At 42.6% G+C, this 18,125-nt stretch overlaps 1 protein-coding gene across 2 annotated transcripts in view; it reads right to left on the bottom strand.

Moving 5' to 3' along the window:
• CHRM2 (cholinergic receptor muscarinic 2) overlaps positions 1-18,125 on the bottom strand; it is a 517,170-nt gene that overhangs the window by 291,674 nt on the left and 207,371 nt on the right. For both annotated transcript variants that reach the window (XM_069227960.1, XM_069227961.1), the window contains exon 2: positions 8,115-8,199. The gene's annotated coding sequence lies outside the window, so the exon portion shown is untranslated. The remainder of the gene's footprint in view (positions 1-8,114; positions 8,200-18,125) is intronic.

The following is an 18,125-nucleotide window of genomic DNA, read 5'->3' as shown; positions in this document are numbered from 1 at the left end:
GTATAACGTGTATTCATGTAAATTAGTATCAATGAATACCTATTCTTATATCTCAAACATATGGTACGTATTCTCAAGACAATATATGTATATAATTAACCAAAAAGATCGTGTGCAGCTCCTAAGTGCAGTCAATTAGAGGTGTGTAAAATTGCCTTAATTGCCTTTGTGTAACCACAGGAAACTAGACGAAATCTAAACCCTATCATTGACCTCTAATTTTTAGCTTGAAATGGAGGCTTGTGTCAATTGTTGACTGATGAGCGCTTTTTGTGTAACAAAGCATGAAAAGACAAGTACCCCGAGCAACAGCCATTTGTGTTGTTGCTGTTTGCTTTGTTTACGAGCACTCACAGTAAACTTTTGCAGAGAACAGCATGCAATTATGTGACGTGGTATAATGACACCATTTCGGCAATTTTGAGTAACCAGCATAATGTGAAATTTCACCCAAATACACAAATTATGCTGAGACCTACTTTGTATCTGTCTCTTATAACAACCAATACACCAGAAAAAAATGATTTGTAAAGTGAAAGTTCAGAACTCGAAAAACTTCTGACAGGCAGGTTGCAGCCGTGCTGGCTACCTCTCCGCCAGGCCCATTACAACTTTTCCGCTGGGCTGACGGGTGGAAACTAAGGTGGCATAAATGAGTCGGCGGCCATGCTGCCGCTGCAGGAGGCACAAGCACCCTCAGGAACAGCAGTCAGTGAGCATCGCAAGGGTGCTGGGCAAGGGGACCCCTGCACTGCCCATGGCAAGTGCATGGGCAGTGCAGGGGCCCCCCTGTGGTCACCTGCACCTGTTCTCCGCCGGCCTTTTCATGGCAGTGGTACCACCATGAAAAGGCTGGCGGAGAACCAGGTCTGATTATGACCGCCGCCACCATAAGCTTGTCGGATCACTGACCCCAGTGGAGACGGCGCTACCCTGACAGTCTGACTGCCAAGATCGTAATGTGGCAGTCTGACCGCCACAGCAGCAGCAGTCCTGACCGCCACCAGGAGGCTGGCGGTCTAAAGTCCGCTAGCCTCGTAGTAAGGCCCATAGGGCCCTCAAAGTCACGTAGTCATCTTATAATTAAAAAATATAAATACAGGTAGCAGAGATTCAAATCAGAAGCGACCTGGCAGGACTACGATGTGAGGGTCAGTGGTGAGGGCTTCATTACTCACTTCCAGTGCAGCATAGATCAGTCAGCAGCAGTACATGCTACCCCCTTCTTACCCACACTAGCAGGTGAAGGGCTACTTTTACCCTAGGAGACCCTGCATTCAGTCCCTTTAAAGTGAACACATATAAAGCATCTCACCAGCTACCAGACATAATAGTATCATTATCACCAGCTTCATGTCACTGGCAAACATCAGCTGCTCAAAGCCAGCCACGAGAATGCTCAGCTTCATCCCTGGATGCTACTAATGAAGTGGGAGATAGGGACGGATCGGGACATCAATTTGTCTTTCATCACTTTGAATTCCCGCATGCATCAAATGCCACTAGGTGTTATCTTAATAATTCACTGCAGATTCTAGAAAGGGGCAGATGTAGCATAATACTTAGTGCATGGTTCAAAGATTAAGCAATTTTGTAATATTTTTGCTCAGTGGTAAAATCGTTGCCCCTTCCACTTGCCATTCCACAATCAATACCCTGGCTGCCTCAATAATTGTGGAAAGGCCCATTTGGCTGTAGTTCAGGAACCAAGAGGGCAATCCGGTCTCCAGTGGACGGAATCAAAACAAAAACAGATTCAGTTGGTCTCAGATGATCCAGAAAACCTTAATATTTTAGCTCACATCAGAGCAATCAAAACCAATTGACATGGTATAATAGGACTGCAAAGGAGGAGCTGCAGCCTCTGTGGAGCTTTATAAATGCCCGGTGTGAAGTATAAGAAATACACTGATGTGCATGGGTCAGTCTTCTGATGACCATCGGGTGCCCCATGGCAGATTGTTCAGAAAATTGGACTGGACTTTGATAGAGGGATCCCGATTCTGAACCAAGGAGCTGAGCTCCATTAACTCGGAATGGGCAATGCAGGCAAGGGATGGCCTCCTGGGCCTCGGAGGGTGAGGACAACTAGAGCAACTATAGCCTGCTGGTGTCCCAAGCCCTGCCCGTTCTACTTAGGTTACGCAGTGCCAGCGGGATATTCTAATGCCCATATTTAGACTTTTTTTGCGCCGCATTTGCGGAATTTTTTTGACGCAAAAGCAGCGTAAACTTAGAAAATACAATTACATTTTGTAAGTTTGCGCCGTTTTTGTGTCAAAAAATGACGCAAAGGCGAAGCAAAAAAAAAGTATAAATATGAGCCTAAGAGACCAATGACTCGTCAGGTTTTTTATTGCTCGTATGTTCTGAGGACAGGAGAGTTATTTTTGCAGAAATAACATCAGTGCGGCACTTCATCATTCAAGCTGACACTACACTTCTGCTACCATTTTAGCTTTCTTTGTACTAGGAAATGTAGTCTGTGTTTTCACAAAGTAAATGCATAGTGCTCTGAAGTACTGTAATTGGGCAGCACGTGACCTTAAAGAAAAGCTTAGTGGAAGGCCCTGGGGCCGTCCAAATCAGCAGAGGCCATTTAAGGCAGCGCTCGTGCTCGCCTAGATTCTTGAAACCCCTCCTAATCCCCGAAAGGCCCGGCTTCCTGCAGTGAGTGGAAGGCACGAGCCTGAGTCCGAGATGCAACGCAGACTTTGAGGCAGTAGCGATTGAACCTCCGATAAACATTAAAAAAAAGGATTTGCCGGTAAACGCAAAACACTCAAAGCAGAGTGGAGGCCGCCAGAGGAAACCACCATCTGTGCTCTTAAGGGAGGGCTTTGTGAAAGGCATTGGCACCAAAACAATTCCCCTTAACAGGCTGTGCCGGATTTAGAGACGACGCAAGGTCCCTGCGAACACCTCTGGAGTACTTTATATGAGGCCAGTGCTCAAGCGCGTGACATCCACCCCCTGTTGCACTGATGCAAACCACCAGAGCATTTCACGCACGAGAACAGCCTTTAACCCACCAGGTTCCATATTTGAAAATAGCCCCGTGTTCTATTTTAATTAAAGCACGTCGCATACTACGCCACCCAGAGGCGTGGCTTCGTGGGGAGGGATTACACCTCCCTAATAAATTTATTTTGTGATAAATAGTTGGTTGCAGGTGCTTTCAGTCGATATGGTGAGATGTCTGTCGGATTTTACCACGAATTTTTACACACACAGACAAAAACGCGCACACACAACCTCCCTCTCTCTGTTAGGAAGGACTTCAAAGATGTTGGTTATTGCACAAAATAATGTGCTTTCTCTCAGGACACCTACCAATCCGCATTCCTCTCCCTTTCCACTGCCCCTTATGACCCTCTCGTACGCTGCTTGTCTTATAATGTATTTTGACGCCATGTGCCGGTGTGATTGACGGGGAATCTGAAGCTAACGCCCCAATCCTACTGCCCAAGCTACACCCCGTCTCCACCTTGTGCCAGGCAAAAGCAGAGACATCCAAACTGACCCCAACTTGCTTTCGTAATCAATACCGTGGGTAACATTTGACAATGAGCATCACAAGTCATCCACTACATCATTTTTAGTGTTTGCATTATTTTCCCATGTATTTTCTTGCATTGCTGTGATCTTGAAGTTATTGCTTCCTTTCAGGGCAATATAAAGTTCTCGAATATGCACTTAGCAATTACTTTATGCCAATACTCTTGAGCTGATCAGCTGACCTTCCTGGAGCAGTGGACAGAGTGATTATAGTGCCTGCCAAAATTACCCTATGTAGCACTATCTCACATGCAGACAATACTGTTTCCTTCTATAGTTTTCCTTCCTCACATTGCATGCAGTCTCAAAAAGCATCTTCTATATGCCGAAAACTCTGCATGAAACTCTGACCTTTCATTGATGCTTCTCAGTGTCGACTCTCCGTGTTTCCTTCAAATGGGTCTCTCCTTTCCTTCCATCCGCTGCATGCCCCCTCTTCCTCTGTGCTCAACCCACTCCATGCCACATGCATGGCACATTCTCAACAGTTCATTTCAAAGATCACAAGCTCTTCACTCTTTGAAAGTCATCCCCGGCTACCCAGCAGCACCTTCTTTCCTCTGTCTTGTCTATTCACCCCAACAACCATCTGCATGAGCTCACTTACCTCACTTACCTCTCTCACACTCATTTCTCACCTCACAATTTAATCTGCATCTAAGAAAGTGGAGGTCATGAATGGAAAGTTCAGCTTGAGGGTACAAGACTAATACCAACACCCAACAAGACTCGACGTACGCTAACTTTGGGTTCTGGAGCAGCACAGGGACCTCAATAATGTGCTTCAACGCCTTGCCAGGAATTGTAAGCACTATGTAAATGCAATTACAATACTATAGAAAAGGAAAGGCAAACACTAGACATCAGATGCATTGGCAGCACCTCCCCTTTTATTATTCTAATTGATCAATGGCCAAAGGAGAAGGGCCATGACGGGAAGCTGCACAATTACACTATGCAAGAATAGAGACAGTCTGAGACAGGAATGAGCGACATTTAAAAATATAGCCTTCTATCACAGTTATGCAGAATCCTCTCTACTGAAAATGTGTGATGACCTATACGTTTTTACTGTGCTTTCCAGTGATGGCAGTCAGTCTTCAGATAAAGGCAAACTCCTCTAGTAATAGAAAAAAACAAGGGCAGAGCACCAGATCCACGACCAGTCTTTATTTGTCTAAGCATCCATTCTCAAATGTTGTGAGGTGATGCTCTTACGTCATACGTTCTCCTTCACGCCCTTCTGACGGACACCCTACTCTTCAGCTGACAATCTACAACTGCTCTCTTCATACACCAAGCACACCGCATCATACACATTCCACTCAATGGGTTTCACGCTACATGAAGCACTTGCAGTCACACATATAGCATAATTCTTTCATAACTTCCCAAGTACTGCTCACCATCTTTCAAGTCACTTTGATACCAGCTGACAATCAATTTTATGTATTTCCAGACTAAAATCAGCATATTTACCATCACAGGCAACTCCATTGACATCTCATTCCAACGTTTCCCCAGTGTTACATGTCCCACTGATGGAGCCTCAGAACCTGCAGGACATCAGGAATGTAGGAGGGAGGCAATGGCAGTGGTAATGGTGGTGTAGACATAGCTACTGGTATTGGTGGTGGTGTTGGCTGTTATTGCATGTGCAGTGGTGTGTTTTCAATTACCGGTGTGGTATTGGTGGTAGTAGTTTTTTGTGGTATTTTTGTTTGTGGTATTGGTTTAGGTGTAGTATTGGTAGCGGTGTGAGTGGAGTATAGTGGTGGCTTTTCTACAGTGGAGAAGGAGGTTAGAGAGCAACTATTCCTCTGGGCACAAACAAAGCCCACTCTATGTATATTTTTAAGAATTGGTAACAAAAGGTGGAGCATACACCTAAAGCCCTCTGCAGCCAGACCTATAAATGACATATGACCACCCCTGTGATGCCAGACGAGATAAAGTAGATATGATCATGTCCACTGACAGAAAGGGGCAGCGGTAGGGGAGGGCTGGGTGGGTGTATAGGGGGTAGAGCCCAGCAGGGCCCTCTCTTTAAGTGGCCTTCACCCTCTCCTCTGTGGGCAACTCTGTCTAGTCATAAGAGTGTGAGTGATATGTTCTCTTGGATGTGTAAGGTACCTTCATGCACTGGGGGGGCCTCCTCAAGACCCCTCTGTTCCATTCAGTGCCTCCTCAGCAGCACACAGAGGCTCCTGGGTCTCTGCCCCTGGACTCGTTCTTGTTAGAGATGTCAGACCAAGAATGGAATGTGCCAACGCTGGAAGTTCCACCAGACGTGCCCTTTAAAATACTAATTAGACATACTCATCTGCACTTATCGGTCTTCGTTATATCCAAACGGGCTTGATAAATCTATAATTTCTCAGAAGAAATGATCTTATTAGAGCAGAGTGCTGACATGGGTCCTCAACCAGAATATGAAAAGGTTGCGGGGGTCAGCCATGATAAGAGCGTTGGCTGCCACCACTTGACCCTCTGTGGTGCCTGCGGAGAGTGATGGACGAAGATGCTGGAGTCGCCAGGGGGACGGCAAAGAGGCGGAAGAGCAGTGAGGGAGGAACAGAGTGAGGGGGCATCAAGTCATAAAACAGAAGAGTGAGGGCTCTGCAGAGTGAGGAGGAGGCAGAGGTTGGGAGCATCAGAGCGAAGAGTCAATAGCTTGAGGAGGCAGCAGAGTCCGGCGGTAATAGAGCGAAGAGTCGAACTAGTGAGAAGGCAGGGGAGTGTGGTTGTAAAACACCGAAGAGTCAACAGAGTGCGGAGGAGATAGAAGGTGGAGGTAATGGAGTGGAGTCAAAAGAGTGAAGAGGCAGTGAAGTGTGGGGGTGACAGAGCGAAGAGTCAACAGAGTGAGGAAGCAGCAGAATGAGGCGGTAACAGATCGAAGAGTGATTAGAGTGAGGAAGCTGTGGAGTCTGGCGGTACCAGAGTGACGAGTCAAAAGAGTGAGGAGGCAGGGGACCGAGGTGATGATAGAGCAAAAAGTCTGTAGAGTGAGGAGGCAGTGACGGGTGGATGTAACAGAGCGAAGAGTCAAAAGAGTGAGGAGGAAGCACAGAGGTGAGTCACCAGAGTGAGGAGTCAGGAGCGCTAGGCCCTGTGGTGAGGGGAGGCAGCTGTTTTGGGTGTCAGGAGAGTGAGTGGTCAGAGGACCAAGGAGTCAGCAGAGAGCGGGGCCAGCAGATTGAGGAGGAGGCAGAGCGAGGGGCCACCTGAGTGAGGGAACAGCAGCTTGAGGAAGAGTTCGGAGTTGCCGGTGTGATAAAGAAGCATATTGAGGAGGAGGCAGAGCAAAAAGAAGGCAGAGTAAGGCTGCAGCGAAAGCAGAACGAGAAGCAAGGAGAGTGAGGAGGAAGAAGAGTTAGGAAGAGTTAGAGTGAAGAGGAGGCAGAGTGAGACTGAAGAGAAAGCAGTGAGGAGACATCAGAGTGCGGATGAAGCACACTGGGGAGGAAACAGTGAGTGTCCTGTAAAGGATTCTACACACTTAGGGCCTGATTGCGATCTTGGCCGATTGGGTAACTCTGTCACAAACTTGACGAATATCCTGTCCGCCATATTGCAATTTCATTCTATCCTATGGAAATCATATTACAGTGGACGGAATATCGTATTCCTTCCTCCAAGATCGTAATCAGGACCTTAGTCTTTTTATGTTCGACTATACATTTGTCTTTTTTTACTGCTGTATTTAGCTAGATCAAATGTATTTTAAGTTACTGATACTCTGTGGAACTTTACTAACAAATAATTGTCTTAATGCTATCCCATCATGTTCTTTGTGCTCCTCATGTTCTGCATGCCTGGTAGTCCCAAAGATCCGAAAAGGTATTGGCTCCTTCGTCTACCTGGGCTCTAAACCCTGGAACATCCCTTCTCATTGCTAATGGTACCAATTCCAATCATGTGGCATTCAGAAAACTGCGGAAGACATGGACATTCCCATCTTAACTTTCTCTGAAATTCTTCAGTAATCCACTTAGCACCAGAACATCCATTGGGTAATCAAGTGGTTATAAAACCAAAATTAAATAGCAAAAATAAATAAATATCTCTTGCACTATCAGGCGTGTTAGAAACATTCAATCAATTTGATGCATTCACGTAGAACTAGCAAAACATAACAAACAGAACAGACTCCTGAATGGAAGTGCAGAAGCCAGACACCATGAGGTGAATGTTTTCCAATGTCATTATGCGTAATTCATGTCACATAAAGGTGAATTTGTCAGACACAAGGTGGAGGGGATAGAGCTGGCGACTGGAGGTTGATATTTAAATTGGAGTGTGGTTGGGTGAGTGCACCAGTTTCTTTTACTCCTCAAGGTCTTCTCTTGTCAAATGTCACCTATGTGCATGCCACAATATTGCCTTGGCTACCTTTCGTTTAACAAATTAACCATAATCACATCTATCAATTCAACAATAAGTGTGGAAATCTACATAAAATCTTGGATTAAACGAAAGCCAAATGGAAATAGCCCAGAGGAAGGGATGCAAGACTCTGAAAAACTGTGGTCTGAAAGAAAGGTTAAACATACCTTATGATGATGTCTGATGTCCTCAAATCAACCTTTGTGCTATCCCCTCTGACTGTGACTTTGTTGGAGTCCCGCAGAACATGCCCTGTGGAGTTGAAACACAATGGCCAATTAGGACACCAGGTAAACATAGCAACTAAAGTTCATGTAGACAGATTAAGCATGACATCACTAAGTGATATTGTTGTTAATATCCAATTCCCAGGCTTGATTTTTGGTAAATATATACTTTTAGAGTATTGCACCTGCATATTAATGTCATCTTGGACATGGGGTAGTCAACGAGCCAAAGCGCTCTAACTTTGGTGTTTAAAGAGTGCTACCTGTCAGAAGCAGAGATTGCACAGATAAGTGTGCAAGATCTTCTTGTGTCACAAAAAGGTAGTCAATTAATATTTCACCACTGTAACGCACTGGACTCACCAGGATCTCATTCTCCTGGATGTAACACTTAGGCCCATATTTATACTTTTTTAGCGCTGAATTTGCGCCACTTTTTAACGCAAAAGCGGCTCAAAGTTACAAAATACAATTGTATTTTGTAAACTTGTGCCGCTTTTGCGTCAGAAAATGACGCAAATGCGGTGCTAAAAAAAAGTATAAATATGGGCCTTAGGGTCTAATTACGAGTCTGACGGTCCTAGGACTGCCAGACCTGCGGTGGCGGTCGGACAGCTGTGCAGACAGTGCGCATTACAATGGTGCTAGTATGCCCTGTGGCCAGCAGCATTGCCGCCGGCTCGATTACGAGCCAGTGAGAGTGCTGCCGCCACTTTCCCGCTAAGATGACCGGCAGAAGCCTTGGTTTCCGCCCGTCAGCCCAGTGGGAAAGTCATATTGGGGCCGGCGGGGAGGTTGCCACTACAGTGGTGGCCACCCTGTCAGGAGTTTGGCAGACCAAACTCGTAATCAGGGCCTAAGTTTCTGTTTGCTACCTGGAGTGAACCTGCTTCTCAAAATGCAAGGCACAGTATCCCCTATGATTACATTACATGAATACTGACCTCATTAATGGGCATGCAGCCCATGACTGGGCATGCACCTAAGCCAGTGGGTATATATCATTACACACGTGTATGTATCTTATCATGACATTTATAAATATATATGTATATAACAATAACTTGCTAGAAACCTTCTGTGTGAAACATGAATTAACGATACAATCACAACCAGAGACCATAAAGATGTGAATGAAAAAACACACAAATTATTAAAGCTAATTTATTGCCCTTTGTACTTTAAAAGAACCCAGAAACACCAAGTGATAGACACCCCGCCCTCACACCCCTCTTATTCCTTCCTTATTACTTGTGGACAACTGAGGAAAAAATAAGGATATAAACACTGTAAGCAACTCAGCGTTAGAATCCCTACCCAGCAATTTCAGGAGCAGATGGAACTGCCAGACCCTTAATTATGCAAAACCAGAAGTCAGGGACTGTAATGTAAACTTATACACACACACACACACACACACACACACACACACACACACTCTCTCTCTTTCTCTCTGTCTCTCTAAATTGGCCAATAATTAAAACATTTGAAAAATAACTAATTTTGTTACTCACTTGCCACCAAGCCAAGAGCATACCAGTTCTAAGAACCCAGGAGGGCAATTTCTGACAGCTTATTTGTGAAGATGAACAGTGCTTAAATTGTAAATAAAAATGAGCCGGTGCCCAAAGGTGTCCTCTGAAACATGCGGCTGCTGCAATCAAATTTGCGACCACGGAATACTGAGGCAGGGTAATCCTGAAACCATCTGAAGCCTCTTTAATCCATTTACAGTTACTCCCTGACCCTTCAGGTCACTGTTGCAGCTTTCTGCTTTCTCCCTTTGTGATGCTTTTTCGTTTTACTCTTCCTCCATCTTTCCCATATGTGTCTTTTGATCGCAGTAAATCCCTGATGCTGAAAAATAAGTGCCGGTCTTCAAAAATAAGTGCTGGTGCCCTGCACCGGAAACCACCGGCTCAAATTAAGCACTGAAAACGAAGGAAACATTTTACGCAATGTAAGCCTGCTAGAGAACATTGTTAAAAATATCAGACACATGCAGGTGAACCTGGAAATTTAAGATGGCCTCCAGAAGCTAAAAATGAAGACAGCCTCAGCTGTGCAGAAGATGTGGAAGAAGAGGTGATGAAATACAGCTCTACAGAAAGCGAGCGAGCAATGCTGTAACTGTTTTATATCATCCCACACAATTTACTCTTCCAGAGCAATGGTCAGCTGCATCTGTGGGCAGTACAATTTTTTAACAAGCATTGTCAAAGCTTGTGAGTCTGAGCACAATTGTGACACCAGCACTGATACATGCAGAAAGAGCAACGCATACAGTCAAATTTACAGGTCCAAAGGCAAGCGGGTATCCATGCACCCAGACAAGCCGGCAGACACTGATGCCTACAATTCAACAAACATAGGGCCTGATTTAAGAGGCCCTTGCTCCACCTTAGTGCTGCCATAACGTCATTTTTGTTTTACACTAAGGCAGCGCTGAACTAGCTTTTTACATGCACCATATTTACAAAGTGGCACAATGCATGCACTGTGCCACTTTGTAAACCCTTGTGCCTCATTATGCCTGTTCCAGGCATAATGTATGCAAGAGGGGCGTTCCCCTGTTAGATTTCCTTGCGCCATTTTTTTTTACACTTCTAACACCTGCTCAGAGCAGGTGTTAAAAGGGAGCATGTCATTGTTTTCAATGGGCCCCTGTGTACTCTGCAGGAGTAGCACCCAAATTTGTCCGCTACTCCTAAAGAGTACATCAATAGGGTCATGAATTCTGACTCTGTTGCCCCACTACCCTGCGCCATGGTGCACCCGTATTTTAAGTACATCACACACATGGTGGCCGTAGGGGGGCGCTAAGGGGCACAAGGAAAGTGGCTTTGCACTGGGTGCAACGCCACTTTTCTTAAATCAGCCCTATAATCTTGTATGTAGATATTTCTAAAAACAAAAGTTACCTAAAAAAAGGTTACGTCCCTTAGTTCATATATTTCTGCAGTATGTGTTGACAATTAAAATATTTTTAATATCAGAGAGGGATAGAGAAAACAGGGAGATAGTAAATAATAAAGAGACTGAAAGAATAAGTGAGGATGTGTGTATGGGGAGTGAGTTTGTACATGTGATGAGGGAGAGACACAGACTGACAGAGGGAGGAAGAAAGAGAGATAAAGGCATCAAGATGCGTCTTGTCGCAAAAGTGAAGGACCGCTGATCTCCTGTGGACAGTATCAGACAGTCCTGCATCCCTACCTAGTCCTGCTCCCGCCATCACCGCAGAGCCTCTGCACAGACTCCTTTCCACCATTATCCGCAGCCTGGGTGTATTTTCCGTAATAATCATAATATTAGGGATTACGCACGGTTAGGCGCGTATAACAAAGAGGATTAGCTTCAGGTTGGGGATTGGCTTCAGGTTAAGGGATTACATTTGTGTTAGTTTGCAGTAAGCCTGTTAAGGCATTCCGGGGTCCCGCTCCCTTTCAAAGCATGGGAATGCTCCTCTATCTCTGCTTTTTGAATGATAAAGCCTGGGATGTGACTTTGAGCAGCGTGAAGCCTTTCCTTTTCTCGAGAAGTGCCCCCTGCTGTCGGATGTTTCTCCTTTTGTTTACTTTTCATGAGCCAAAAAAAAGTTGCTATATTTCACAAATTTCTATCATTGAATTTAACATTGCAATATGTATTTCATCTTCACTCAGAATACAAATCTATGCCCATTTTACAAATATTGATAATGTAGTGGCAGTACCAATAGCAGCAGTTATAGTGATAATACTACTAGTACTACTGCTAATAATAATAATAATCAAAACAATAATGACAATAACAATAAAGTAGTATTAACAGTAGTATTAGAAATAACAACAATACCTATTATTGCTGCTATTATTATAGAACTACCACCACTACTACTGCTACTACTACTAATAATAACAATAATAATAACAACAATGCTAATAATAATAATAATAATAATAATAATAATAATGTTATTACAGTCAATTCTGGTCCACTTCACTATAGCATTTGTCTCAAGCTAATGATACCAGTCAAATGTGTGGGTAAGTTTAATCAAACAAGTACTAAGAAGTCAGGATGCATCAATTAGTATGAATCTTTGAATTTTCCCTCACAATTCGTTACCTATACAGGTAATGAAATTATCATGTTTACACGTTCAGCTCATTATGATATTCTTTGCCTGCCTCTCAATAAACAAGACATGGAGGGACTTTAAAGACTTCCTCAACCACATCTTGCATCTGGAGGTGGGTTCAGATTGACCACAGGTAGGTAACCACTTATGAAAATCACTGTGTGGCTCATTTTTCAGGTAATTACAACAAGCAAAATTTCTCCCATCAGAAGATTGAGGAGGGTAGAGATAACAGTGGTACAGTTCAATACTTTCAAAACGAAATATGATAACTCAGATATAGACACCTTAAAAACTGAAAAAAGCTGCAAGTACTAGCAAGAGAGTTAAGTAATAGTGGGCTGAAATATCACCAACAAAATATCTGTGGCATAAATATCACCAACACAAAATATCGAGGACAAAAATATCAACTTCACAAACACTTTTTGTCTAAGGTCAAAAATATGGACAACAAAAATATAGGAGATCACGCTATCATGAAAAATAGGTAAGTATATTGAATTTTAAGTTTTAACACTTCATAAAAATATAAAAAGTATAACTTACAACAAAATAAAAATATATACTTTAAAATAATTACAAAGCATATTATTTAAAACATTTAAAGTATAATTTAATGAAAACACTTATAAAATTTTAAATTTCAAACACTAGACTTTTTAAAAGATGCATACAGTTACAACATTAAAAAATAACCTACCAAAGATAATAAAAGGAACACACTTTCATTTAAATTTAAAACAAAACATTTAGATTAAAACATTTTTTTTAAAGTTAGAGCACAAAAATAGGCTTTCAGTGGTCATATTCACTACTCCAACACTAATCTGACCAACAGTAGAGAAAGTGTTGAATGTTGGAAAGGTTAGGTATACTGTTCCACCTCTGACATAAGCAACAGTAGGGATGAGGAAAAGTAGAGGAAGTGCTGGATTTTTGGGAGATCAGAACTATTTTTACCACTCCAGTGTAAACAACAGTAAGCAAAATGTTAAATTTTAGAAAGCTCAGATTTATTTGTGTCTGTCCTAAATTAATACAATATAAGTTATATTTAAAGAATAAATACACATAAAATGTTTTCCGTAAGCATATCAAACGTTCTTACCATTAAATTACTTTTATAAATTAAAAACACATAAATAACGTAGAAATTGATATATAAAATGATATTAAAAATTACATCAATTAAAAAAAATGAAAAATATTTGTAAAATACTGCTCACCTCATTACTTTAAAATTAAACAGCCACAAAATCACATTTAGTTAATAACAGAAAAAATAACAATGCACGTTATTTAAATAATAACCATAAAATGAATTGTCATTGTCAAAAAAACACTTTAAACATAATATAACTAATATTAAGATAATTAATTGTCTAATTAACCATTTAAATAAAAAAGGGTTCCATATTTTTAAAATGATCTACAAATTATTCTTAATTATCTAATTAAAAAATGAAACATGTTAAAAATGATAATAAATTAAAATACATATTAAAGAAACTTCCTACCCTATTCTCCTACAACCTCAACAACCCATAAAAAATGATGTAAAATAAAAATAAACCCTAAAATATATTATCAAATAAAAACACTCTAAACAAGAACTAAATATACTTAACATTAAATCAATATCTGAAGTAAATACAAAAACACCAATATTATGTACAATTACATTAAAAAAAGATATAGAAGACTAGAAAAATGACATTCTTTCCTGCTATATTTTGTCCCACAATATTTGTGACTCATGATATTTTTGAAACTATTTTAAGTGGAATGCCTAAGTAAACATAAGAGACGCTAGTAAATTTCAGTCTTTAGTGCTGACTAGTAATGCAGCATACATCTCTTATCGAGAAGAAAGACAAAGCAGGAGATAACTACATTTTGATTTTTTTCTTGGGTGGGATCATGTTTGGGCACGCTGGTATGACTGACTCTGATACTACTGCAGAGAAAGGAGGTTGCAACTTCATTGAAGAAGTAACAAAGGTAAAGCTGCTGTACCTGCAAGGAGGACAGGTGGCTTCTGTCAGTTTTGTGGTCAATCTTTGGGCCTCATTACAAGTCTGGCAGTCACTAGACCACCAGTCTCTCGGATGGTGGTCGGGCTGACACATTACAAATTACAACCCTGGCAGTCGGGCTTCCGGGGAACCGCCTGCAAGCAGCACTGCCCTGGGGATTATGCCCCCCTCCTCCACCAGCAGTTTCATGGCGGTACCACTGCCATGGAAATGCTGGCGGTGAACGGGTACAGGGGGCCCCAGGGGGGCCCTGGCCAGCACCCTCGCAATGTTCACTGTCTGCTTTGCAGACAGTGAACATTGCGAGGGTGCTGGTGCACCCTGCGCTCTACAGCATTGCTGCCGGCTCGATTAGGAGCCAGAGACAATGCTGTAGGCTGTTTCCTACTAGGCCAGTGGGCTGGGTTTCTACCCGCTGACCTAGCGGGAGACTCTTAATGGGGCCAGCAGGGAGGTAGCCAGTATGGCGGCAAACTCCTCGTCGGAAGTTCGGCAGATGGTGTAAACCATCCGCCGAATTCATAATCAGTCCCTTTTTGTCTAATAGCCTTCCTTAAGAAATTGGCTTTGCACAACCATTCTCCTCATTGAAAAGTTGCCTGAAAGCCCATTTACTCCTCACACACTTGTAACTAACTTGACCCATTTCCTCCTAACACACTTGTAACTAACTTGACACTTGTAACTAACTTTTACCTGCTTTTCCCATCCTGACTCTCCTTCTGCATTCTACTTCTCACTGCACCTACCCAGCATCAATTGTCCAACCTTTCTATCAGCCTCTTACCCGTTATCCACTCTACAATAAATTTAACTGGCCTTCCACCACTTTTGTTTGCCACATTTATGCTATGCTATTGTCACATAGTTGGTTTTTCCCATAATCATGTTAGAACCTCCACTACTTTTGTTTGTTTTCAAGTCTAACGCTGTTAGGCGTTTTTGAAGTCTCTTGCGGACAGTGTCTGCACCATAGAAAAACCCCAATTTAAGTCAATAAGTCACAAAAATCGTTCTTTACCTTTTCACTCAGCTCCTCTTCCCACATGTTGGTTCCTGTATGTGGGCCTAGTTCTCTCCTCTTCACTGGTCTCACAACTAGAGGCTTCTAATGCCGGGCCTTAATTTCTAGCCCCATGACTAGTGCCCAAGGAGGCCGATTTCTTAGCTAACAGTCACTCATTACCCATCTCTTGGCTTTGTCAAAATTTGCAGCATTAGATGAAGTGGCTGTGTACTTTGTGCAAAGCACTCTGCTCCATGTATTGAGCCCGCGTCCCCATGTTTTCTCAGTTGCTTCCCACCCGGCTCTCCCCACGTCCTCAGCCTTTGAATGATGCGGGACAACATTGCGCCGCGATCCGAGCTGTCACCACGTGTCATCAGCCACAGCCTGATATCATTAGGGCAAAAATGGAAACACAAATATTTTCCTCTCCGCGAACCACAGCCCAATTTACTGCCATCACTCTTAATCTGAAATATATTAAAACTGAGGAGTGAGGGTGGGAGAACGTGGGGCATGGTGGGGACAGCCAGGAAAGAGAAACACAGGCGGGGAGTGGGAGAGACACAGAGGAAGGGAAAACGAAGAATAGGTTGGTAAAGCGAGTGAGAGAAGTAAGATGCAGAAAGATGTGGTGTGAGGAAGGGAGATGGGCAGGCGTAGGATAAAAGGAAAGCAAGAGAGAGGTATAATTCATTGAGAATGAAACAAGAGTTTCCTTCTGGAAAGAGAATAAAAACAAAGGAGTCAGCCGAAAAAAAAGGACCGGTAACAAGGGCATCTTGGTGAAAACCAGAGTAGGACATAATGACTGTGGGATTGTTACCTGAAGAAAGGAAGGAGGAAAAGGGAAAGTAAGTAACTGAGGAGGAGAGTGTGTTAGAGAGGATTGGAGAATGGGATAGATGGCATTTTAGAAGAGTTAGAAAGGACCTTAGAACATGAGAGGTGGTGCTAGAAAGAGAAGGGAGAGTGCTAGAGGGATTTTAGAAGACACATCTATCAATTGTCTGTACCCCTAGAATTTGTGTCAGTCATGTCAGAGATTTTTGTGGTGCCCAGGAAAAAAAAACGTCACCTGTTCTAAGTCAAAAGAAAATATTCTCCAAGGAAAGAGAAAACATGGGAATGCTAGCCTCTAGCACCATCTAGTTGTACAGCCATGATGCGTGTTGCATCATTAAAAAACGGATTAAGCCTGCCCTAAATTCTAAAACTAAGGGCCTCATTACGAGGCTGGCGGTCTTCAGACCTTGCGGTGGCTGTCAGACCACCACACTCTAGGCGGTCCGACCCCCACATTACAACCCTGATGATGGGACCACCAGGGGACTGCCGTCCCTGCCAGGCACATGGTTCCCGAGAGGCTGACCGCGTTTGGACTCGTGGTCAGCCACGGCAGCGCTGAGTTCAGCGCCACCATGATGATCAAGAGTCCTCTTTCTGCCAGCCTTTTCATAGCGGTTTAACCTCCATGAAAAGGCTGTCGGAAAGGATGCACTGCCCATCACCATGTCCGGTATTGGTCTGGGTGGGAACATCGTAACATGAATGGGCTTGATGCTGCCAAGTTAACAGCGGTCTCATCCCCACAGGTTTGGCAGTCGGCTCGTCCGACCACAAAACCCGTAATGAGGCTCTTAGTTTTAAAGCACAAACAGGGCCCTGAAAAAAGCTAAGAGCCTTGAAAATAATGCTTCTTCTGCTTTCTCTTCTTCGTGTTATGTTGCTGGTATTTTGGGAACTCCACTGATGATTGTGGGCCTGTATCTTTAATTACTTCATAATGTGCCATCATCGTGTGAATATTGAGCGGTATGTGGAACAGATCAGTAACATTCTAGGTGCTCTGGGGCATTATAGAATGTGGACTCAGTGACCTCAGAAGATGCTGTGAAAATTGAAGAATCAGGATCAAGCACATCTGATCAGCTAAAGCTGCATATACCGTTACTCAAGATCCACCTATGATTAATTTAGTATCAGTACTTTAATTAATGTTCAAGTTACCTTCTGCACTTTGCTGAAAGCATTCTTCAACATTCTGTGACTTTGCATTGGCCCTGTCTACTTGTCCTGAAGTAGACCCATTCAGACCTCCTACATAACAATGTGAAACATTGACAAACTAATTCTAATGTTTTTAGAGATGAAAGTACTATATCATTTATCAATGAACTGTCGGTCATCTGTTCCAAAATAACTGGGTTGTTTTGACTATAAAATATCCCGCACTGCACAAACTAAGCACAGGCCACTTTCCTGACTGAACATTTGTATTTATTTCCATTAAATCATCTTTACAATGATCTTGCTATATTCGTGATTCCTGAACATTATTGTCTGTAACATAGACATAGCTCTTTCAAAATAAATGGAATATTCCTTGCTTAAACTAGTCTTCCGTTTTGTTATTGATTGAATAATTCTACTAATGCACAGTTATAATGAGTTTAAATTGGCTCCCACTGTATCATTATTTTATATGATGTACTAGCTAGGAGTTGTTGGCCTAAAATGTCTATGGAGAATGCTGATTTTCATCTCTGTACTCCAACTTTAATGTATGGCCTTGGGGTGGTAGGTTGGAACATATTTAAATTTTAATTATTGAAGCTTCTAACAAGTGAGTGAGAGGTGTTCACATTGTAAAGAAAATATAATCTTCTAGTCAACAGCATAAATAATGAAAAATTAAAGTAAGACACAAAAAAGAAGAACATAAGTCTCTACCTACAATTGATTTTGAATATGTTCTTACGCATCTCGTGTACTTTACCCCA

The sequence above is a fragment of the Pleurodeles waltl genome, chromosome 4_1 (genome assembly GCF_031143425.1).
Source record: "Pleurodeles waltl isolate 20211129_DDA chromosome 4_1, aPleWal1.hap1.20221129, whole genome shotgun sequence".
NCBI lineage: Eukaryota > Metazoa > Chordata > Amphibia > Caudata > Salamandridae > Pleurodeles > Pleurodeles waltl.
Note: the sequence above shows the minus strand (reverse complement) of the source record. Positions and strands in the feature narration are given on the sequence as shown.